Consider the following 24887-nt stretch of genomic DNA (forward strand, 5'->3'; position numbering starts at 1 on the left):
ATTCCATTGAAAAACTAACTCAGTTCTCACAGGGAGACAATGTGCAAGATGCTGCTAATCTAACACACATGGGTTTCTACCCAGAGATATATGTGTTTCATGAACTCAGCCTTATAGGCCTCTTTGGAACAAAGAGAGCCTATCTCCACTTTGGAAAATGCATATAGCAGGAAGTATTCCTTTCAAAAGCTACATCAAATCTCACTGGAAAACAATGTGCTAGAGGCTGCAGAATCTAATATTGATAGATTTCTTTCGAGACATACATGAGAGCCTGACTCCACCTTGAAAAATCTAAGTGGCAGGACAGATTCCGTTCTAAAACACGCTCAATTCTCATAAGGAAACAATGTGCTATATGCTGCAGCTTCTAACATAGATAGTTTTCTTTGGAAAGATACATGTGTTTCTTCAACTCAGCTAAATTGGCCTATTCGGAACAGAGAGAGCTTATCTCCACCTTGAAACATCTAAGTTGCAGGAAGTATTCCTTTTAAAAACGAACTCAATTTTAATAGGAAACAGTGTGCCAGAGGCTCCTGCTTCTAACACAGATGATGTTCTATGGTGAGATCAATGTCTTTCTACAACTCAGCTGAATAGGCCTACTTGGAAAAAATGAGCATTTCTCCATCTTGAAAAGGCTTATTGGCAGGATATATTCTCTTCAAAAACCAACTCAATACTCAGAAGGAAACAATGCATTAGATGTTGCAACTACTCGCATAGATGGTTTTCTCTGGAGAGGTACATATGTTTCCTCCACTCAACTGAATAGGCCTATTTGGAACAAAATGAGCCTTTCTCCACTGTGAAAACTATGATTAGCTTGGAGTACTAGTTTCCAAAGCTCACTCAATTCTCCAGGGAAAACATATGCCATATCTTCTGGCTTCTAACACAGATAGTTTTCCCTCAAGAGATACATGTGTTTCTTCATCAAATTTGAATACCGTGTTTGCAAGAAAATGAGCCTTTGTACATCTTAAAAACTATGATTTGCAGGAAGTATTCATTTCAAAAGGAACTCAGTGGTCACATATAAACAATGTGCTAGATGCTGCAGCTGCTAGCCTGGATGGATTTCTTTGGAGTCGTACATGTGTTTCTTCAACTCAGCTGAATAGGGTTAATGAAGTAAACAGATCCTACTCACACCTTGAAACCCTACTGTTCAAGGATGTATTCCTTCCAAAACTGACACAATCATCGGAGGAAAACAGTGTGCTTGGTACTCCTGCTGTTAACATGTGTGGTTTTGTTTGAAAGATACACATGTTTCTTCAGCTTCGAGGAAGAGTCCTCTTTGGAACCAAATGAACCTTTCTCCACTCTGAATATTATGACTTGCAGCAGGGATTCCTTCCAAAACAGACCCACTGCTCACATGTAAATAATGAGCAAGATGCTTTGCTTCTAGCACAGTTGGTGTTCTTTTGACAAATACATATGTTTCTACAACTTAGCTGAATAGGCCTACTTACAACAAAATGAGCCATTATCTACATTGAAAAGTATGATTAGAAGGAAGTATTTCTGCAAGAACTATGTCAATTCTCACAGGGAAACTATGTGCTACCTGCTACTGCTTCTCACACGGATTGTTTTCTTTCGACAAATGCATGTGTTTCTTCTACTTAGATGCATAGATCTATTTGGAACCAAATGAGCCTTTCTCCACCTTGAAAAGTGTAATATACGCAAAGTATTCCTACTAAAATACACTCAATTCTCAGTGGGAAACAAAGTGCCAGATGCTCCTACTTCTGAATAGTGGTTTTCATTTGTGATATACATGTGTTTCACCTTAGCTGACTAGGCCTATTTGCAACAAAATGAGCCTTTCTCCACCTTTAAAACTTTGATTTGCAGAAAGTACTCCTTTGAAAACTAACTTTATTCTCACAGGGAGAGAATGTTCTAGATGCTCCTGCTTCTAAGACAGTTGGTTTTCTATCGAGAGATACTTGTGTTCCTTCAACTTACTGAAATGGCCTATATGGAACAAAATGAACCTTTCTCCACTTTGAACATTCTGTTTTGCAGGAAGTATTTCTTTCAAAACTTAACTATATTCACAAAGGTAAACAACATGGTAGATGCTAGTGCTTCTAACTCCAATGGCTTTCTTTCGAGAGATACATGTGTTTCATCAACTGAGCTGAATAGGCCTATTTGCAACAAAGTGAGCCTATCTCCACCTCATAGAACCATAGTGGCAGGAAGTAATCCTTTCAAAACCCAACTCAGTTTTTCCACAGAAACAGTGTGCTAGATTCTGTAGGTTCTAACACAGATTTTTGTTTTTTGGAGATATATATGTGTTTCTTCAACTCGGCTGAATAGGTCCACTTGGAAATAAATGAGCCTTTCTCAACCTTGAAAATTCTGATTTGCAGGAAGTATTCCTTTCAAAAATTAACTAAATTCTCAGAGGTAAACAATGTGATAGATTCTGCTGCTTTTTACACACATGGGTTTCTTTTGAGAGACATGCGTGATTCATCAACTCAGGTGTATAGAACACCTTGGAACAAAGAGAGGCTATCTGTACCATGGAAAACCCACCTAGCATGAAGTATTCCTTTCAAAAACTAACTCAACTCTCAAAAGGAAACAATAGGCTTGATGGTGCAGCTTCTAACAAGATGTTTTTCTTAGGAGAGGTATACTCAGCTGAATATACCTATTTGGAGCAAACAGAGCCGAACTCCACCTTCAAATACCTAAGTTGCAGAAAAGGATTTCTTTCAAAAACTAAGTCTATTCTCACATGGAAACAATGTGCTGGAATCTGCAGCATCTGACATAGATGTTTTTCTAAGGAGAGGTACATGTGTTTCTTCAACTCAGCTGAATTGCCTGTTTGGAAGAAAATGAGCCTTTCTCCACCTTGAAAATTATGATTTGCAAGAAGTATTACTTTCAAAAAGTAACACGAATTTACATGGAAGCTCTGTGCAAGATGCTTCAGCTCCTAACACAGATGGCTTTCTTCGGATAGATACATGTATTTCTTCAACTCAGGTGAAGAAGCCTTTTGGGAGCAAACCGAGCCTATCTCCCCTCGAAACAGCTAAGCTTCCTTTCAAAATCTAACTCAATTCTCACAGGGAATAAAGGTGCTACATGCTGCTGCTTCTAACACAAATGGACTTCTTTTCAAAAATAAATGTGTTTCTTAAACTTAGCTGAATAGGCCAATTTGGAAAAAATGAGCCTTTCTGCATCTTCAAAACTATGATTTGCACTATGTACTGCTTTGGAAACTACCTCAATTCTCCCAGGGTAGTGCTAACACACATGGTTTTCTTTCAAGATAAATATGTGTTTGACCAACTCACCTGTACAGGCCTATTTCTAACAAAGAGAGCCGGGCAATACCCTGGAGAACCCACATAGCAGGAAGTATTCCTTTCAAAAACTAGCTCAAATCTCACAGGAAAACAATGTGCTTGAGCCTGCATCTGCTAACATCGATGGTTTGCTTTGGAGAGATACATGGGTTGCTTGACCTCAGCTGCATATACCTATTAGGGGCAAAGAGAGCCTCTGTCCACCTTGAATCACCTAAGTGGCAGGAAGTCTTCCTTTCAAAAATGAACTCAATTCTCACAGGGAAGCAATGTGCTTGATGCTCCTGCTTCTAACACAGGTGGTTTCCTTTCGAGATATACATGTGTTTCTTCAACTTACCTGAGTAGGCCCACTTGGAAAAAAAGAAGCCTTTCTCTACCTGGAAAACTATGTGAAGCAGGAAGTATTCCTTTCAAAAACTAACTCAATTCTTACAGAGAAACCATGTTTTACATGCTGCCACTTCTAACATAGATGGTTTTCTTTGGAGAGACGCATGTGCCCTTTAACTCAGAAGAATAGGCATATTTGGAGCTAACAGAACCTATCTCCATCTTTACGCACCGAAGTTGGAGGAAGTATTTCTTTGAAAAACTAACTCAATTCTCACAGGGAAACAATGTACTAGACGCTACTGCTTCTAACACAAAGGGGTTTCTTTCGAGAGAAACATGTGTTTCATCAACTTAGCTGAATACACCTATTTGGAACAAAGAGAGCGTATCTCCACCTTGAAAAACACAAGTGGCCGGTAGAATTCCTTTCAGAAATTAACTCAATTGTCCCAGGGAAGTAATGTGCTCTGCATCTAACACATATGGTTTTCTTTCAAGAGATACAGTGTTTCTTCAACTCAGCTTACTAGGCCTATTTGTAGCAAACAGAGCCTATATCCACCTTGAAAAACCGAAAGCTTGAAGTATTCCATTCAAAAACTAACTGAATTCTCACAGGGAATAAACGTGCTAGGTATTCCTGCTTCTAACACAGATGGTTTTCTTTCAAGAGCTACATGTGTTTCTTCACCACCGGTGAATAGGCTTGTTTGGAAAAAAATGAGCCTTTCTCCACTTAGAAAATTCCGATTTCCTGAAAGTATTCCTTTGAAAAACTAACTCAGTTCTCACAGGGAGACAATGTGCAAGATGCTGCTAATCTAACACACATGGGTTTCTACCCAGAGATATATGTGTTTCATGAACTCAGCCTTATAGGCCTCTTTGGAACAAAGAGAGCCTATCTCCACTTTGGAAAATGCATATAGCAGGAAGTATTCCTTTCAAAAGCTACATCAAATCTCACTGGAAAACAATGTGCTAGAGGCTGCAGAATCTAATATTGATAGATTTCTTTCGAGACATACATGAGAGCCTGACTCCACCTTGAAAAATCTAAGTGGCAGGACGGATTCCGTTCTAAAACACGCTCAATTCTCATAAGGAAACAATGTGCTATATGCTGCAGCTTCTAACATAGATAGTTTTCTTTGGAAAGATACATGTGTTTCTTCAACTCAGCTAAATTGGCCTATTCGGAACAGAGAGAGCTTATCTCCACCTTGAAACATCTAAGTTGCAGGAAGTATTCCTTTTAAAAACGAACTCAATTTTAATAGGAAACAGTGTGCCAGAGGCTCCTGCTTCTAACACAGATGATGTTCTATGGTGAGATCAATGTCTTTCTACAACTCAGCTGAATAGGCCTACTTGGAAAAAATGAGCATTTCTCCATCTTGAAAAGGCTTATTGGCAGGATATATTCTCTTCAAAAACCAACTCAATACTCAGAAGGAAACAATGCGTTAGATGTTGCAACTACTCGCATAGATGGTTTTCTCTGGAGAGGTACATATGTTTCCTCCACTCAACTGAATAGGCCTATTTGGAACAAAATGAGCCTTTCTCCACTGTGAAAACTATGATTAGCTTGGAGTACTAGTTTCCAAAGCTCACTCAATTCTCCAGGGAAAACATATGCCATATCTTCTGGCTTCTAACACAGATAGTTTTCCCTCAAGAGATACATGTGTTTCTTCATCAAATTTGAATACCGTGTTTGCAAGAAAATGAGCCTTTGTACATCTTAAAAACTATGATTTGCAGGAAGTATTCATTTCAAAAGGAACTCAGTGGTCACATATAAACAATGTGCTAGATGCTGCAGCTGCTAGCCTGGATGGATTTCTTTGGAGTCGTACATGTGTTTCTTCAACTCAGCTCAATAGGGTTAATGAAGTAAACAGATCCTACTCACACCTTGAAACCTTACTGTTCAAGGATGTATTCCTTCCAAAACTGACACAATCATCGGAGGAAAACAATGTGCTTGGTACTCCTGCTGTTAACATGTGTGGTTTTGTTTGAAAGATACACATGTTTCTTCAGCTTCGAGGAAGAGTCCTCTTTGGAACCAAATGAACCTTTCTCCACTCTGAATATTATGACTTGCAGCAGGGATTCCTTCCAAAACAGACCCACTGCTCACATGTAAATAATGAGCAAGATGCTTTGCTTCTAGCACAGATGGTGTTCTTTTGACAAATACATATGTTTCTACAACTTAGCTGAATAGGCCTACTTACAACAAAATGAGCCATTATCTACATTGAAAAGTATGATTAGAAGGAAGTATTTCTGCAAGAACTAAGTCAATTCTCACAGGGAAACTATGTGCTACCTGCTACTGCTTCTCACACGGATTGTTTTCTTTCGACAAATGCATGTGTTTCTTCTACTTAGATGCATAGATCTATTTGGAACCAAATGAGCCTTTCTCCACCTTGAAAAGTGTAATATACGCAAAGTATTCCTACTAAAATACACTCAATTCTCACTGGGAAACAAAGTGCCAGATGCTCCTACTTCTGAATAGTGGTTTTCATTTGTGATATACATGTGTTTCACCTTAGCTGACTAGGCCTATTTGCAATAAAATGAGCCTTTCTCCACCTTTAAAACTTTGATTTGCAGAAAGTACTCCTTTGAAAACTAACTTTATTCTCACAGGGAGAGAATGTTCTAGATGCTCCTGCTTCTAAGACAGTTGGTTTTCTATCGAGAGATACTTGTGTTCCTTCAACTTACTGAAATGGCCTATATGGAACAAAATAAACCTTTCTCCACTTTGAACATTCTGTTTTGCAGGAAGTATTTCTTTCAAAACCTAACTATATTCACAAAGGTAAACAACATGGTAGATGCTAGTGCTTCTAACTCAAATGGCTTTCTTTCGAGAGATACATGTGTTTCATCAACTGAGCTGAATAGGCCTATTTGCAACAAAGTGAGCCTATCTCCAGACCTCATAGAACCAAAGTGGCAGGAAGTATTCCTTTCAAAACCCGACTCAGTTTTTCCACAGAAACAGTGTGCTAGATTCTGTAGCTTCTAACACAGATTTTTGTTTTTTGGAGATATATATGTGTTTCTTCAACTCGGCTGAATAGGTCCACTTGGAAATAAATGAGCCTTTCTCAACCTTGAAAATTCTGATTTGCAGGAAGTATTCCTTTCAAAAATTAACTAAATTCTCAGAGGTAAACAATGTGATAGATTCTGCTGCTTTTTACACACATGGGTTTCTTTTGAGAGACATGCGTGATTCATCAACTCAGGTGTATAGAACACCTTGGAACAAAGAGAGGCTATCTGTACCATGGAAAACCCACCTAGCATGAAGTATTCCTTTCAAAAACTAACTCAACTCTCAAAAGGAAACAATAGGCTTGATGGTGCAGCTTCTAACAAAGATGTTTTTCTTAGGAGAGGTATACTCAGCTGAATATACCTATTTGGAGCAAACAGAGCCGAACTCCACCTTCAAATACCTAAGTTGCAGAAAAGGATTCCTTTCAAAAACTAAGTCTATTCTCACATGGAAACAATGTGCTGGAATCTGCAGCATCTGACATAGATGTTTTTCTAAGGAGAGGTACATGTGTTTCTTCAACTCAGCTGAATTGCCTGTTTGGAAGAAAATGAGCCTTTCTCCACCTTGAAAATTATGATTTGCAGGAAGTATTACTTTCAAAAAGTAACACGAATTTACATGGAAGCTCTGTGCAAGATGCTTCAGCTCCTAACACAGATGGCTTTCTTCGGATAGATACATGTATTTCTTCAACTCAGGTGAAGAAGCCTTTTGGGAGCAAACCGAGCCTATCTCCCCTCGAAACAGCTAAGCTTCCTTTCAAAATCTAACTCAATTCTCACAGGGAATAAAGGTGCTACATGCTGCTGCTTCTAACACAAATGGACTTCTTTTCAAAAATAAATGTGTTTCTTAAACTTAGCTGAATAGGCCAATTTGGAAAAAATGAGCCTTTCTGCATCTTCAAAACTATGATTTGCACTATGTACTGCTTTGGAAACTACCTCAATTCTCCCAGGGTAGTGCTAACACACATGGTTTTCTTTCAAGATAAATATGTGTTTGACCAACTCACCTGTACAGGCCTATTTCTAACAAAGAGAGCCGGGCAATACCCTGGAGAACCCACATAGCAGGAAGTATTCCTTTCAAAAACTAGCTCAAATCTCACAGGAAAACAATGTGCTTGAGCCTGCATCTGCTAACATCGATGGTTTGCTTTGGAGAGATACATGGGTTGCTTGACCTCAGCTGCATATACCTATTAGGGGCAAAGAGAGCCTCTGTCCACCTTGAATCACCTAAGTGGCAGGAAGTCTTCCTTTCAAAAATGAACTCAATTCTCACAGGGAAGCAATGTGCTTGATGCTCCTGCTTCTAACACAGGTGGTTTCCTTTCGAGATATACATGTGTTTCTTCAACTTACCTGAGTAGGCCCACTTGGAAAAAAAGAAGCCTTTCTCTACCTGGAAAACTATGTGAAGCAGGAAGTATTCCTTTCAAAAACTAACTCAATTCTTACAGAGAAACCATGTTTTACATGCTGCCACTTCTAACATAGATGGTTTTCTTTGGAGAGACGCATGTGCCCTTTAACTCAGAAGAATAGGCATATTTGGAGCTAACAGAACCTATCTCCATCTTTACGCACCGAAGTTGGAGGAAGTATTTCTTTGAAAAACTAACTCAATTCTCACAGGGAAACAATGTACTAGACGCTACTGCTTCTAACACAAAGGGGTTTCTTTCGAGAGAAACATGTGTTTCATCAACTTAGCTGAATACACCTATTTGGAACAAAGAGAGCGTATCTCCACCTTGAAAAACACAAGTGGCCGGTAGAATTCCTTTCAGAAATTAACTCAATTGTCCCAGGGAAATAATGTGCTCTGCTTCTAACACATATGGTTTTCTTTCAAGAGATACAGTGTTTCTTCAACTCAGCTTACTAGGCCTATTTGTAGCAAACAGAGCCTATATCCACCTTGAAAAACCGAAAGCTTGAAGTATTCCATTCAAAAACTAACTGAATTCTCACAGGGAATAAACGTGCTAGGTATTCCTGCTTCTAACACAGATGGTTTTCTTTCAAGAGCTACATGTGTTTCTTCACCACCGGTGAATAGGCTTGTTTGGAAAAAAATGAGCCTTTCTCCACTTAGAAAATTCCGATTTCCTGAAAGTATTCCTTTGAAAAACTAACTCAGTTCTCACAGGGAGACAATGTGCAAGATGCTGCTAATCTAACACACATGGGTTTCTACCCAGAGATATATGTGTTTCATGAACTCAGCCTTATAGGCCTCTTTGGAACAAAGAGAGCCTATCTCCACTTTGGAAAATGCATATAGCAGGAGGTATTCCTTTCAAAAGCTACATCAATTCTCACTGGAAAACAATGTGCTAGAGGCTGCAGAATCTAATATTGATAGATTTCTTTCGAGACATACATGAGAGCCTGACTCCACCTTGAAAAATCTAAGTGGCAGGACGGATTCCGTTCTAAAACACGCTCAATTCTCATAAGGAAACAATGTGCTATATGCTGCAGCTTCTAACATAGATAGTTTTCTTTGGAAAGATACATGTGTTTCTTCAACTCAGCTAAATTGGCCTATTCGGAACAGAGAGAGCTTATCTCCACCTTGAAACATCTAAGTTGCAGGAAGTATTCCTTTTAAAAACGAACTCAATTTTAATAGGAAACAGTGTGCCAGAGGCTCCTGCTTCTAACACAGATGATGTTCTATGGTGAGATCAATGTCTTTCTACAACTCAGCTGAATAGGCCTACTTGGAAAAAATGAGCATTTCTCCATCTTGAAAAGGCTTATTGGCAGGATATATTCTCTTCAAAAACCAACTCAATACTCAGAAGGAAACAATGCGTTAGATGTTGCAACTACTCGCATAGATGGTTTTCTCTGGAGAGGTACATATGTTTCCTCCACTCAACTGAATAGGCCTATTTGGAACAAAATGAGCCTTTCTCCACTGTGAAAACTATGATTAGCTTGGAGTACTAGTTTCCAAAGCTCACTCAATTCTCCAGGGAAAACATATGCCATATCTTCTGGCTTCTAACACAGATAGTTTTCCCTCAAGAGATACATGTGTTTCTTCATCAAATTTGAATACCGTGTTTGCAAGAAAATGAGCCTTTGTACATCTTAAAAACTATGATTTGCAGGAAGTATTCATTTCAAAAGGAACTCAGTGGTCACATATAAACAATGTGCTAGATGCTGCAGCTGCTAGCCTGGATGGATTTCTTTGGAGTCGTACAAGTGTTTCTTCAACTCAGCTGAATAGGGTTAATGAAGTAAACAGATCCTACTCACACCTTGAAACCCTACTGTTCAAGGATGTATTCCTTCCAAAACTGACACAATCATCGGAGGAAAACAATGTGCTTGGTACTCCTGCTGTTAACATGTGTGGTTTTGTTTGAAAGATACACATGTTTCTTCAGCTTCGAGGAAGAGTCCTCTTTGGAACCAAATGAACCTTTCTCCACTCTGAATATTATGACTTGCAGCAGGGATTCCTTCCAAAACAGACCCACTGCTCACATGTAAATAATGAGCAAGATGCTTTGCTTCTAGCACAGTTGGTGTTCTTTTGACAAATACATATGTTTCTACAACTTAGCTGAATAGGCCTACTTACAACAAAATGAGCCATTATCTACATTGAAAAGTATGATTAGAAGGAAGTATTTCTGCAAGAACTAAGTCAATTCTCACAGGGAAACTATGTGCTACCTGCTACTGCTTCTCACACGGATTGTTTTCTTTCGACAAATGCATGTGTTTCTTCTACTTAGATGCATAGATCTATTTGGAACCAAATGAGCCTTTCTCCACCTTGAAAAGTGTAATATACGCAAAGTATTCCTACTAAAATACACTCAAGTCTCACTGGGAAACAAAGTGCCAGATGCTCCTACTTCTGAATAGTGGTTTTCATTTGTGATATACATGTGTTTCACCTTAGCTGACTAGGCCTATTTGCAACAAAATGAGCCTTTCTCCACCTTTAAAACTTTGATTTGCAGAAAGTACTCCTTTGAAAACTAACTTTATTCTCACAGGGAGAGAATGTTCTAGATGCTCCTGCTTCTAAGACAGTTGGTTTTCTATCGAGAGATACTTGTGTTCCTTCAACTTACTGAAATGGCCTATATGGAACAAAATGAACCTTTCTCCACTTTGAACATTCTGTTTTGCAGGAAGTATTTCTTTCAAAACCTAACTATATTCACAAAGGTAAACAACATGGTAGATGCTAGTGCTTCTAACTCAAATGGCTTTCTTTCGAGAGATACATGTGTTTCATCAACTGAGCTGAATAGGCCTATTTGCAACAAAGTGAGCCTATCTCCACCTCATAGAACCAAAGTGGCAGGAAGTATTCCTTTCAAAACCCAACTCAGTTTTTCCACAGAAACAGTGTGCTAGATTCTGTAGCTTCTAACACAGATTTTTGTTTTTTGGAGATATATATGTGTTTCTTCAACTCGGCTGAATAGGTCCACTTGGAAATAAATGAGCCTTTCTCAACCTTGAAAATTCTGATTTGCAGGAAGTATTCCTTTCAATAATTAACTAAATTCTCAGAGGTAAACAATGTGATAGATTCTGCTGCTTTTTACACACATGGGTTTCTTTTGAGAGACATGCGTGATTCATCAACTCAGGTGTATAGAACACCTTGGAACAAAGAGAGGCTATCTGTACCATGGAAAACCCACCTAGCATGAAGTATTCCTTTCAAAAACTAACTCAACTCTCAAAAGGAAACAATAGGCTTGATGGTGCAGCTTCTAACAAAGATGTTTTTCTTAGGAGAGGTATACTCAGCTGAATATACCTATTTGGAGCAAACAGAGCCGAACTCCACCTTCAAATACCTAAGTTGCAGAAAAGGATTCCTTTCAAAAACTAAGTCTATTCTCACATGGAAACAATGTGCTGGAATCTGCAGCATCTGACATAGATGTTTTTCTAAGGAGAGGTACATGTGTTTCTTCAACTCAGCTGAATTGCCTGTTTGGAAGAAAATGAGCCTTTCTCCACCTTGAAAATTATGATTTGCAGGAAGTATTACTTTCAAAAAGTAACACGAATTTACATGGAAGCTCTGTGCAAGATGCTTCAGCTCCTAACACAGATGGCTTTCTTCGGATAGATACATGTATTTCTTCAACTCAGGTGAAGAAGCCTTTTGGGAGCAAACCGAGCCTATCTCCCCTCGAAACAGCTAAGCTTCCTTTCAAAATCTAACTCAATTCTCACAGGGAATAAAGGTGCTACATGCTGCTGCTTCTAACACAAATGGACTTCTTTTCAAAAATAAATGTGTTTCTTAAACTTAGCTGAATAGGCCAATTTGGAAAAAATGAGCCTTTCTGCATCTTCAAAACTATGATTTGCACTATGTACTGCTTTGGAAACTACCTCAATTCTCCCAGGGTAGTGCTAACACACATGGTTTTCTTTCAAGATAAATATGTGTTTGACCAACTCACCTGTACAGGCCTATTTCTAACAAAGAGAGCCGGGCAATACCCTGGAGAACCCACATAGCAGGAAGTATTCCTTTCAAAAACTAGCTCAAATCTCACAGGAAAACAATGTGCTTGAGCCTGCATCTGCTAACATCGATGGTTTGCTTTGGAGAGATACATGGGTTGCTTGACCTCAGCTGCATATACCTATTAGGGGCATAGAGAGCCTCTGTCCACCTTGAATCACCTAAGTGGCAGGAAGTCTTCCTTTCAAAAATGAACTCAATTCTCACAGGGAAGCAATGTGCTTGATGCTCCTGCTTCTAACACAGGTGGTTTCCTTTCAAGATATACATGTGTTTCTTCAACTTACCTGAGTAGGCCCACTTGGAAAAAAAGAAGCCTTTCTCTACCTGGAAAACTATGTGAAGCAGGAAGTATTCCTTTCAAAAACTAACTCAATTCTTACAGAGAAACCATGTTTTACATGCTGCCACTTCTAACATAGATGGTTTTCTTTGGAGAGACGCATGTGCCCTTTAACTCAGAAGAATAGGCATATTTGGAGCTAACAGAACCTATCTCCATCTTTACGCACCGAAGTTGGAGGAAGTATTTCTTTGAAAAACTAACTCAATTCTCACAGGGAAACAATGTACTAGACGCTACTGCTTCTAACACAAATGGGTTTCTTTCGAGAGAAACATGTGTTTCATCAACTTAGCTGAATACATCTATTTGGAACAAAGAGAGCGTATCTCCACCTTGAAAAACACAAGTGGCCGGTAGAATTCCTTTCAGAAATTAACTCAATTGTCCCAGGGAAATAATGTGCTCTGCTTCTAACACATATGGTTTTCTTTCAAGAGATACAGTGTTTCTTCAACTCAGCTTACTAGGCCTATTTGTAGCAAACAGAGCCTATATCCACCTTGAAATACCGAAAGCTTGAAGTATTCCATTCAAAAACTAACTGAATTCTCACAGGGAATAAACGTGCTAGGTATTCCTGCTTCTAACACAGATGGTTTTCTTTCAAGAGCTACATGTGTTTCTTCACCACCGGTGAATAGGCTTGTTTGGAAAAAAATGAGCCTTTCTCCACTTAGAAAATTCCGATTTCCTGAAAGCATTCCTTTGAAAAACTAACTCAGTTCTCACAGGGAGACAATGTGCAAGATGCTGCTAATCTAACACACATGGGTTTCTACCCAGAGATATATGTGTTTCATGAACTCAGCCTTATAGGCCTCTTTGGAACAAAGAGAGCCTATCTCCACTTTGGAAAATGCATATAGCAGGAAGTATTCCTTTCAAAAGCTACATCAAATCTCACTGGAAAACAATGTGCTAGAGGCTGCAGAATCTAATATTGATAGATTTCTTTCGAGACATACATGAGAGCCTGACTCCACCTTGAAAAATCTAAGTGGCAGGACGGATTCCGTTCTAAAACACGCTCAATTCTCATAAGGAAACAATGTGCTATATGCTGCAGCTTCTAACATAGATAGTTTTCTTTGGAAAGATACATGTGTTTCTTCAACTCAGCTAAATTGGCCTATTCGGAACAGAGAGAGCTTATCTCCACCTTGAAACATCTAAGTTGCAGGAAGTATTCCTTTTAAAAACGAACTCAATTTTAATAGGAAACAGTGTGCCAGAGGCTCCTGCTTCTAACACAGATGATGTTCTATGGTGAGATCAATGTCTTTCTACAACTCAGCTGAATAGGCCTACTTGGAAAAAATGAGCATTTCTCCATCTTGAAAAGGCTTATTGGCAGGATATATTCTCTTCAAAAACCAACTCAATACTCAGAAGGAAACAATGCGTTAGATGTTGCAACTACTCGCATAGATGGTTTTCTCTGGAGAGGTACATATGTTTCCTCCACTCAACTGAATAGGCCTATTTGGAACAAAATGAGCCTTTCTCCACTGTGAAAACTATGATTAGCTTGGAGTACTAGTTTCCAAAGCTCACTCAATTCTCCAGGGAAAACATATGCCATATCTTCTGGCTTCTAACACAGATAGTTTTCCCTCAAGAGATACATGTGTTTCTTCATCAAATTGGAATACCGTGTTTGCAAGAAAATGAGCCTTTGTACATCTTAAAAACTATGATTTGCAGGAAGTATTCATTTCAAAAGGAACTCAGTGGTCACATATAAACAATGTGCTAGATGCTGCAGCTGCTAGCCTGGATGGATTTCTTTGGAGTCGTACAAGTGTTTCTTCAACTCAGCTGAATAGGGTTAATGAAGTAAACAGATCCTACTCACACCTTGAAACCCTACTGTTCAAGGATGTATTCCTTCCAAAACTGACACAATCATCGGAGGAAAACAATGTGCTTGGTACTCCTGCTGTTAACATGTGTGGTTTTGTTTGAAAGATACACATGTTTCTTCAGCTTCGAGGAAGAGTCCTCTTTGGAACCAAATGAACCTTTCTCCACTCTGAATATTATGACTTGCAGCAGGGATTCCTTCCAAAACAGACCCACTGCTCACATGTAAATAATGAGCAAGATGCTTTGCTTCTAGCACAGTTGGTGTTCTTTTGACAAATACATATGTTTCTACAACTTAGCTGAATAGGCCTACTTACAACAAAATGAGCCATTATCTACATTGAAAAGTATGATTAGAAGGAAGTATTTCTGCAAGAACTAAGTCAATTCTCACAGGGAAACTATGTGCTACCTGCTACTGCTTCTCACACGGATTGTTTTCTTTCGACAAATGCATGTGTTTCTTCTACTTAGATGCATAGATCTATTTGGAACCAAATGAGCCTTTCTCCACCTTGAAAAGTGTAATATACGCAAAGTATTCCTACTAAAATACACTCAATTCTCACTGGGAAACAAAGTGCCAGATGCTCCTACTTCTGAATAGTGGTTTTCATTTGTGATATACATGTGTTTCACCTTAGCTGACTAGGCCTATTTGGAACAAAATGAGCCTTTCTCCACCTTTAAAACTTTGATTTGCAGAAAGTACTCCTTTGAAAACTAACTTTATTCTCACAGGGAGAGAATGTTCTAGATGCTCCTGCTTCTAAGACAGTTGGTTTTCTATCGAGAGATACTTGTGTTCCTTCAACTTACTGAAATGGCCTATATGGAACAAAATGAACCTTTCTCCACTTTGAACATTCTGTTTTGCAGGAAGTATTTCTTTCAAAACCTAACTATATTCACAAAGGTAAACAACATGGTAGATGCTAGTGCTTCTAACTCCAATGGCTTTCTTTCGAGAGATACATGTGTTTCATCAACTGAGCTGAATAGGCCTATTTGCAACAAAGTGAGCCTATCTCCACCTCATAGAACCAAAGTGGCAGGAAGTATTCCTTTCAAAACCCAACTCAGTTTTTCCACAGAAACAGTGTGCTAGATTCTGTAGCTTCTAACACAGATTTTTGTTTTTTGGAGATATATATGTGTTTCTTCAACTCGGCTGAATAGGTCCACTTGGAAATAAATGAGCCTTTCTCAACCTTGAAAATTCTGATTTGCAGGAAGTATTCCTTTCAATAATTAACTAAATTCTCAGAGGTAAACAATGTGATAGATTCTGCTGCTTTTTACACACATGGGTTTCTTTTGAGAGACATGCGTGATTCATCAACTCAGGTGTATAGAACACCTTGGAACAAAGAGAGGCTATCTGTACCATGGAAAACCCACCTAGCATGAAGTATTCCTTTCAAAAACTAACTCAACTCTCAAAAGGAAACAATAGGCTTGATGGTGCAGCTTCTAACAAAGATGTTTTTCTTAGGAGAGGTATACTCAGCTGAATATACCTATTTGGAGCAAACAGAGCCGAACTCCACCTTCAAATACCTAAGTTGCAGAAAAGGATTCCTTTCAAAAACTAAGTCTATTCTCACATGGAAACAATGTGCTGGAATCTGCAGCATCTGACATAGATGTTTTTCTAAGGAGAGGTACATGTGTTTCTTCAACTCAGCTGAATTGCCTGTTTGGAAGAAAATGAGCCTTTCTCCACCTTGAAAATTATGATTTGCAGGAAGTATTACTTTCAAAAAGTAACACGAATTTACATGGAAGCTCTGTGCAAGATGCTTCAGCTCCTAACACAGATGGCTTTCTTCGGATAGATACATGTATTTCTTCAACTCAGGTGAAGAAGCCTTTTGGGAGCAAACCGAGCCTATCTCCCCTCGAAACAGCTAAGCTTCCTTTCAAAATCTAACTCAATTCTCACAGGGAATAAAGGTGCTACATGCTGCTGCTTCTAACACAAATGGACTTCTTTTCAAAAATAAATGTGTTTCTTAAACTTAGCTGAATAGGCCAATTTGGAAAAAATGAGCCTTTCTGCATCTTCAAAACTATGATTTGCACTATGTACTGCTTTGGAAACTACCTCAATTCTCCCAGGGTAGTGCTAACACACATGGTTTTCTTTCAAGATAAATATGTGTTTGACCAACTCACCTGTACAGGCCTATTTCTAACAAAGAGAGCCGGGCAATACCCTGGAGAACCCACATAGCAGGAAGTATTCCTTTCAAAAACTAGCTCAAATCTCACAGGAAAACAATGTGCTTGAGCCTGCATCTGCTAACATCGATGGTTTGCTTTGGAGAGATACATGGGTTGCTTGACCTCAGCTGCATATACCTATTAGGGGCATAGAGAGCCTCTGTCCACCTTGAATCACCTAAGTGGCAGGAAGTCTTCCTTTCAAAAATGAACTCAATTCTCACAGGGAAGCAATGTGCTTGATGCTCCTGCTTCTAACACAGGTGGTTTCCTTTCGAGATATACATGTGTTTCTTCAACTTACCTGAGTAGGCCCACTTGGAAAAAAAGAAGCCTTTCTCTACCTGGAAAACTATGTGAAGCAGGAAGTATTCCTTTCAAAAACTAACTCAATTCTTACAGAGAAACCATGTTTTACATGCTGCCACTTCTAACATAGATGGTTTTCTTTGGAGAGACGCATGTGCCCTTTAACTCAGAAGAATAGGCATATTTGGAGCTAACAGAACCTATCTCCATCTTTACGCACCGAAGTTGGAGGAAGTATTTCTTTGAAAAACTAACTCAATTCTCACAGGGAAACAATGTACTAGACGCTACTGCTTCTAACACAAATGGGTTTCTTTCGAGAGAAACATGTGTTTCATCAACTTAGCTGAATACACCTATTTGGAACAAAGAGAGCGTATCTCCACCTTGAAAAACACAAGTGGCCGGTAGAATTCCTTTCAGAAATTAACTCAATTGTCCCAGGGAAATAATGTGCTCTGCTTCTAACACATATGGTTTTCTTTCAAGAGATACAGTGTTTCTTCAACTCAGCTTACTAGGCCTATTTGTAGCAAACAGAGCCTATATCCACCTTGAAATACCGAAAGCTTGAAGTATTCCATTCAAAAACTAACTGAATTCTCACAGGGAATAAACGTGCTAGGTATTCCTGCTTCTAACACAGATGGTTTTCTTTCAAGAGCTACATGTGTTTCTTCACCACCGGTGAATAGGCTTGTTTGGAAAAAAATGAGCCTTTCTCCACTTAGAAAATTCCGATTTCCTGAAAGTATTCCTTTGAAAAACTAACTCAGTTCTCACAGGGAGACAATGTGCAAGATGCTGCTAATCTAACACACATGGGTTTCTACCCAGAGATATATGTGTTTCATGAACTCAGCCTTATAGGCCTCTTTGGAACAAAGAGAGCCTATCTCCACTTTGGAAAATGCATATAGCAGGAAGTATTCCTTTCAAAAGCTACATCAATTCTCACTGGAAAACAATGTGCTAGAGGCTGCAGAATCTAATATTGACAGATTTCTTTCGAGACATACATGAGAGCCTGACTCCACCTTGAAAAATCTAAGTGGCAGGACGGATTCCGTTCTAAAACACGCTCAATTCTCATAAGGAAACAATGTGCTATATGCTGCAGCTTCTAACATAGATAGTTTTCTTTGGAAAGATACATGTGTTTCTTCAACTCAGCTAAATTGGCCTATTCGGAACAGAGAGAGCTTATCTCCACCTTGAAACATCTAAGTTGCAGGAAGTATTCCTTTTAAAAACGAACTCAATTTTAATAGGAAACAGTGTGCCAGAGGCTCCTGCTTCTAACACAGATGATGTTCTATGGTGAGATCAATGTCTTTCTACAACTCAGCTGAATAGGCCTACTTGGAAAAAATGAGCATTTCTCCATCTTGAAAAGGCTTATTGGCAGGATATATTCTCTTCAAAAACCAACTCAATACTCAGAAGGAAACAATGCGTTAGATGTTGCAACTACTCGCATAGATGGTTTTCTCTGGAGAGGTACATATGTTTCCTCCACTCAACTGAATAGGCCTATTTGGAACAAAATGAGCCTTTCTCCACTGTGAAAACTATGATTAGCTTGGAGTACTAGTTTCCAAAGCTCACTCAATTCTCCAGGGAAAACATATGCCATATCTTCTGGCTTCTAACACAGATAGTTTTCCCTCAAGAGATACATGTGTTTCTTCATCAAATTGGAATACCGTGTTTGCAAGAAAATGAGCCTTTGTACATCTTAAAAACTATGATTTGCAGGAAGTATTCATTTCAAAAGGAACTCAGTGGTCACATATAAACAATGTGCTAGATGCTGCAGCTGCTAGCCTGGATGGATTTCTTTGGAGTCGTACAAGTGTTTCTTCAACTCAGCTGAATAGGGTTAATGAAGTAAACAGATCCTACTCACACCTTGAAACCCTACTGTTCAAGGATGTATTCCTTCCAAAACTGACACAATCATCGGAGGAAAACAATGTGCTTGGTACTCCTGCTGTTAACATGTGTGGTTTTGTTTGAAAGATACACATGTTTCTTCAGCTTCGAGGAAGAGTCCTCTTTGGAACCAAATGAACCTTTCTCCACTCTGAATATTATGACTTGCAGCAGGGATTCCTTCCAAAACAGACCCACTGCTCACATGTAAATAATGAGCAAGATGCTTTGCTTCCAGCACAGTTGGTGTTCTTTTGACAAATACATATGTTTCTACAACTTAGCTGAATAGGCCTACTTACAACAAAATGAGCCATTATCTACATTGAAAAGTATGATTAGAAGGAAGTATTTCTGCAAGAACTAAGTCAATTCTCACAGGGAAACTATGTGCTACCTGCTACTGCTTCTCACACGGATTGTTTTCTTTCGACAAATGCATGTGTTTCTTCTACTTAGATGCATAGATCTATTTGGAACCAAATGAGCCTTTCTCCACCTTGAAAAGTGTAATATACGCAAAGTATTCCTACTAAAATACACTCAATTCTCACTGGGAAACAAAGTGCCAGATGCTCCTACTTCTGAATAGTGGTTTTCATTTGTGATATACATGTGTTTCACCTTAGCTGACTAGGCCTATTTGCAACAAAATGAGCCTTTCTCCACCTTTAAAACTTTGATTTGCAGAAAGTACTCCTTTGAAAACTAACTTTATTCTCACAGGGAGAGAATGTTCTAGATGCTCCTGCTTCTAAGACAGTTGGTTTTCTATCGAGAGATACTTGTGTTCCTTCAACTTACTGAAATGGCCTATATGGAACAAAATGAACCTTTCTCCACTTTGAACATTCTGTTTTGCAGGAAGTATTTCTTTCAAAACCTAACTATATTCACAAAGGTAAACAACATGGTAGATGCTAGTGCTTCTAACTCCAATGGCTTTCTTTCGAGAGATACATGTGTTTCATCAACTGAGCTGAATAGGCCTATTTGCAACAAAGTGAGCCTATCTCCACCTCATAGAACCAAAGTGGCAGGAAGTATTCCTTTCAAAACCCAACTCAGTTTTTCCACAGAAACAGTGTGCTAGATTCTGTAGCTTCTAACACAGATTTTTGTTTTTTGGAGATATATATGTGTTTCTTCAACTCGGCTGAATAGGTCCACTTGGAAATAAATGAGCCTTTCTCAACCTTGAAAATTCTGATTTGCAGGAAGTATTCCTTTCAAAAATTAACTAAATTCTCAGAGGTAAACAATGTGATAGATTCTGCTGCTTTTTACACACATGGGTTTCTTTTGAGAGACATGCGTGATTCATCAACTCAGGTGTATAGAACACCTTGGAACAAAGAGAGGCTATCTGTACCATGGAAAACCCACCTAGCATGAAGTATTCCTTTCAAAAACTAACTCAACTCTCAAAAGGAAACAATAGGCTTGATGGTGCAGCTTCTAACAAAGATGTTTTTCTTAGGAGAGGTATACTCAGCTGAATATACCTATTTGGAGCAAACAGAGCCGAACTCCACCTTCAAATACCTAAGTTGCAGAAAAGGATTCCTTTCAAAAACTAAGTCTATTCTCACATGGAAACAATGTGCTGGAATCTGCAGCATCTGACATAGATGTTTTTCTAAGGAGAGGTACATGTGTTTCTTCAACTCAGCTGAATTGCCTGTTTGGAAGAAAATGAGCCTTTCTCCACCTTGAAAATTATGATTTGCAGGAAGTATTACTTTCAAAAAGTAACACGAATTTACATGGAAACTCTGTGCAAGATGCTTCAGCTCCTAACACAGATGGCTTTCTTTGGATAGATACATGTATTTCTTCAACTCAGGTGAAGAAGCCTTTTGGGAGCAAACCGAGCCTATCTCCCCTCGAAACAGCTAAGCTTCCTTTCAAAATCTAACTCAATTCTCACAGGGAATAAAGGTGCTACATGCTGCTGCTTCTAACACAAATGGACTTCTTTTCAAAAATAAATGTGTTTCTTAAACTTAGCTGAATAGGCCAATTTGGAAAAAATGAGCCTTTCTGCATCTTCAAAACTATGATTTGCACTATGTACTGCTTTGGAAACTACCTCAATTCTCCCAGGGTAGTGCTAACACACATGGTTTTCTTTCAAGATAAATATGTGTTTGACCAACTCACCTGTACAGGCCTATTTCTAACAAAGAGAGCCGGGCAATACCCTGGAGAACCCACATAGCAGGAAGTATTCCTTTCAAAAACTAGCTCAAATCTCACAGGAAAACAATGTGCTTGAGCCTGCATCTGCTAACATCGATGGTTTGCTTTGGAGAGATACATGGGTTGCTTGACCTCAGCTGCATATACCTATTAGGGGCATAGAGAGCCTCTGTCCACCTTGAATCACCTAAGTGGCAGGAAGTCTTCCTTTCAAAAATGAACTCAATTCTCACAGGGAAGCAATGTGCTTGATGCTCCTGCTTCTAACACAGGTGGTTTCCTTTCGAGATATACATGTGTTTCTTCAACTTACCTGAGTAGGCCCACTTGGAAAAAAAGAAGCCTTTCTCTACCTGGAAAACTATGTGAAGCAGGAAGTATTCCTTTCAAAAACTAACTCAATTCTTACAGAGAAACCATGTTTTACATGCTGCCACTTCTAACATAGATGGTTTTCTTTGGAGAGACGCATGTGCCCTTTAACTCAGAAGAATAGGCATATTTGGAGCTAACAGAACCTATCTCCATCTTTACGCACCGAAGTTGGAGGAAGTATTTCTTTGAAAAACTAACTCAATTCTCACAGGGAAACAATGTACTAGACGCTACTGCTTCTAACACAAATGGGTTTCTTTCGAGAGAAACATGTGTTTCATCAACTTAGCTGAATACACCTATTTGGAACAAAGAGAGCGTATCTCCACCTTGAAAAACACAAGTGGCCGGTAGAATTCCTTTCAGAAATTAACTCAATTGTCCCAGGGAAATAATGTGCTCTGCTTCTAACACATATGGTTTTCTTTCAAGAGATACAGTGTTTCTTCAACTCAGCTTACTAGGCCTATTTGTAGCAAACAGAGCCTATATCCACCTTGAAATACCGAAAGCTTGAAGTATTCCATTCAAAAACTAACTGAATTCTCACAGGGAATAAACGTGCTAGGTATTCCTGCTTCTAACACAGATGGTTTTCTTTCAAGAGCTACATGTGTTTCTTCACCACCGGTGAATAGGCTTGTTTGGAAAAAAATGAGCCTTTCTCCACTTAGAAAATTCCGATTTCCTGAAAGTATTCCTTTGAAAAACTAACTCAGTTCTCACAGGGAGACAATGTGCAAGATGCTGCTAATCTAACACACATGGGTTTCTACCCAGAGATATATGTGTTTCATGAACTCAGCCTTATAGGCCTCTTTGGAACAAAGAGAGCCTATCTCCACTTTGGAAAATGCATATAGCAGGAAGTATTCCTTTCAAAAGCTACATCAAATCTCACTGGAAAACAATGTGCTAGAGGCTGCAGAATCTAATATTGATAGATTTCTTTCGAGACATACATGAGAGCCTGACTCCACCTTGAAAAATCTAAGTGGCAGGACGGATTCCGTTCTAAAACACGCTCAATTCTCATAAGGAAACAATGTGCTATATGCTGCAGCTTCTAACATAGATAGTTTTCTTTGGAAAGATACATGTGTTTCTTCAACTCAGCTAAATTGGCCTATTCGGAACAGAGAGAGCTTATCTCCACCTTGAAACATCTAAGTTGCAGGAAGTATTCCTTTTAAAAACGAACTCAATTTTAATAGGAAACAGTGTGCCAGAGGCTCCTGCTTCTAACACAGATGATGTTCTATGGTGAGATCAATGTCTTTCTACAACTCAGCTGAATAGGCCTACTTGGAAAAAATGAGCATTTCTCCATCTTGAAAAGGCTTATTGGCAGGATATATTCTCTTCAAAAACCAACTCAATACTCAGAAGGAAACAATGCGTTAGATGTTGCAACTACTCGCATAGATGGTTTTCTCTGGAGAGGTACATATGTTTCCTCCACTCAACTGAATAGGCCTATTTGGAACAAAATGAGCCTTTCTCCACTGTGAAAACTATGATTAGCTTGGAGTACTAGTTTCCAAAGCTCACTCAATTCTCCAGGGAAAACATATGCCATATCTTCTGGCTTCTAACACAGATAGTTTTCCCTCAAGAGATACATGTGTTTCTTCATCAAATTGGAATACCGTGTTTGCAAGAAAATGAGCCTTTGTACATCTTAAAAACTATGATTTGCAGGAAGTATTCATTTCAAAAGGAACTCAGTGGTCACATATAAACAATGTGCTAGATGCTGCAGCTGCTAGCCTGGATGGATTTCTTTGGAGTCGTACAAGTGTTTCTTCAACTCAGCTGAATAGGGTTAATGAAGTAAACAGATCCTACTCACACCTTGAAACCCTACTGTTCAAGGATGTATTCCTTCCAAAACTGACACAATCATCGGAGGAAAACAATGTGCTTGGTACTCCTGCTGTTAACATGTGTGGTTTTGTTTGAAAGATACACATGTTTCTTCAGCTTCGAGGAAGAGTCCTCTTTGGAACCAAATGAACCTTTCTCCACTCTGAATATTATGACTTGCAGCAGGGATTCCTTCCAAAACAGACCCACTGCTCACATGTAAATAATGAGCAAGATGCTTTGCTTCTAGCACAGTTGGTGTTCTTTTGACAAATACATATGTTTCTACAACTTAGCTGAATAGGCCTACTTACAACAAAATGAGCCATTATCTACATTGAAAAGTATGATTAGAAGGAAGTATTTCTGCAAGAACTAAGTCAATTCTCACAGGGAAACTATGTGCTACCTGCTACTGCTTCTCACACGGATTGTTTTCTTTCGACAAATGCATGTGTTTCTTCTACTTAGATGCATAGATCTATTTGGAACCAAATGAGCCTTTCTCCACCTTGAAAAGTGTAATATACGCAAAGTATTCCTACTAAAATACACTCAATTCTCACTGGGAAACAAAGTGCCAGATGCTCCTACTTCTGAATAGTGGTTTTCATTTGTGATATACATGTGTTTCACCTTAGCTGACTAGGCCTATTTGGAACAAAATGAGCCTTTCTCCACCTTTAAAACTTTGATTTGCAGAAAGTACTCCTTTGAAAACTAACTTTATTCTCACAGGGAGAGAATGTTCTAGATGCTCCTGCTTCTAAGACAGTTGGTTTTCTATCGAGAGATACTTGTGTTCCTTCAACTTACTGAAATGGCCTATATGGAACAAAATGAACCTTTCTCCACTTTGAACATTCTGTTTTGCAGGAAGTATTTCTTTCAAAACCTAACTATATTCACAAAGGTAAACAACATGGTAGATGCTAGTGCTTCTAACTCCAATGGCTTTCTTTCGAGAGATACATGTGTTTCATCAACTGAGCTGAATAGGCCTATTTGCAACAAAGTGAGCCTATCTCCACCTCATAGAACCAAAGTGGCAGGAAGTATTCCTTTCAAAACCCAACTCAGTTTTTCCACAGAAACAGTGTGCTAGATTCTGTAGCTTCTAACACAGATTTTTGTTTTTTGGAGATATATATGTGTTTCTTCAACTCGGCTGAATAGGTCCACTTGGAAATAAATGAGCCTTTCTCAACCTTGAAAATTCTGATTTGCAGGAAGTATTCCTTTCAAAAATTAACTAAATTCTCAGAGGTAAACAATGTGATAGATTCTGCTGCTTTTTACACACATGGGTTTCTTTTGAGAGACATGCGTGATTCATCAACTCAGGTGTATAGAACACCTTGGAACAAAGAGAGGCTATCTGTACCATGGAAAACCCACCTAGCATGAAGTATTCCTTTCAAAAACTAACTCAACTCTCAAA

The sequence above is a fragment of the Castor canadensis genome, chromosome 6, assembly GCF_047511655.1.
Source record: "Castor canadensis chromosome 6, mCasCan1.hap1v2, whole genome shotgun sequence".
NCBI lineage: Eukaryota > Metazoa > Chordata > Mammalia > Rodentia > Castoridae > Castor > Castor canadensis.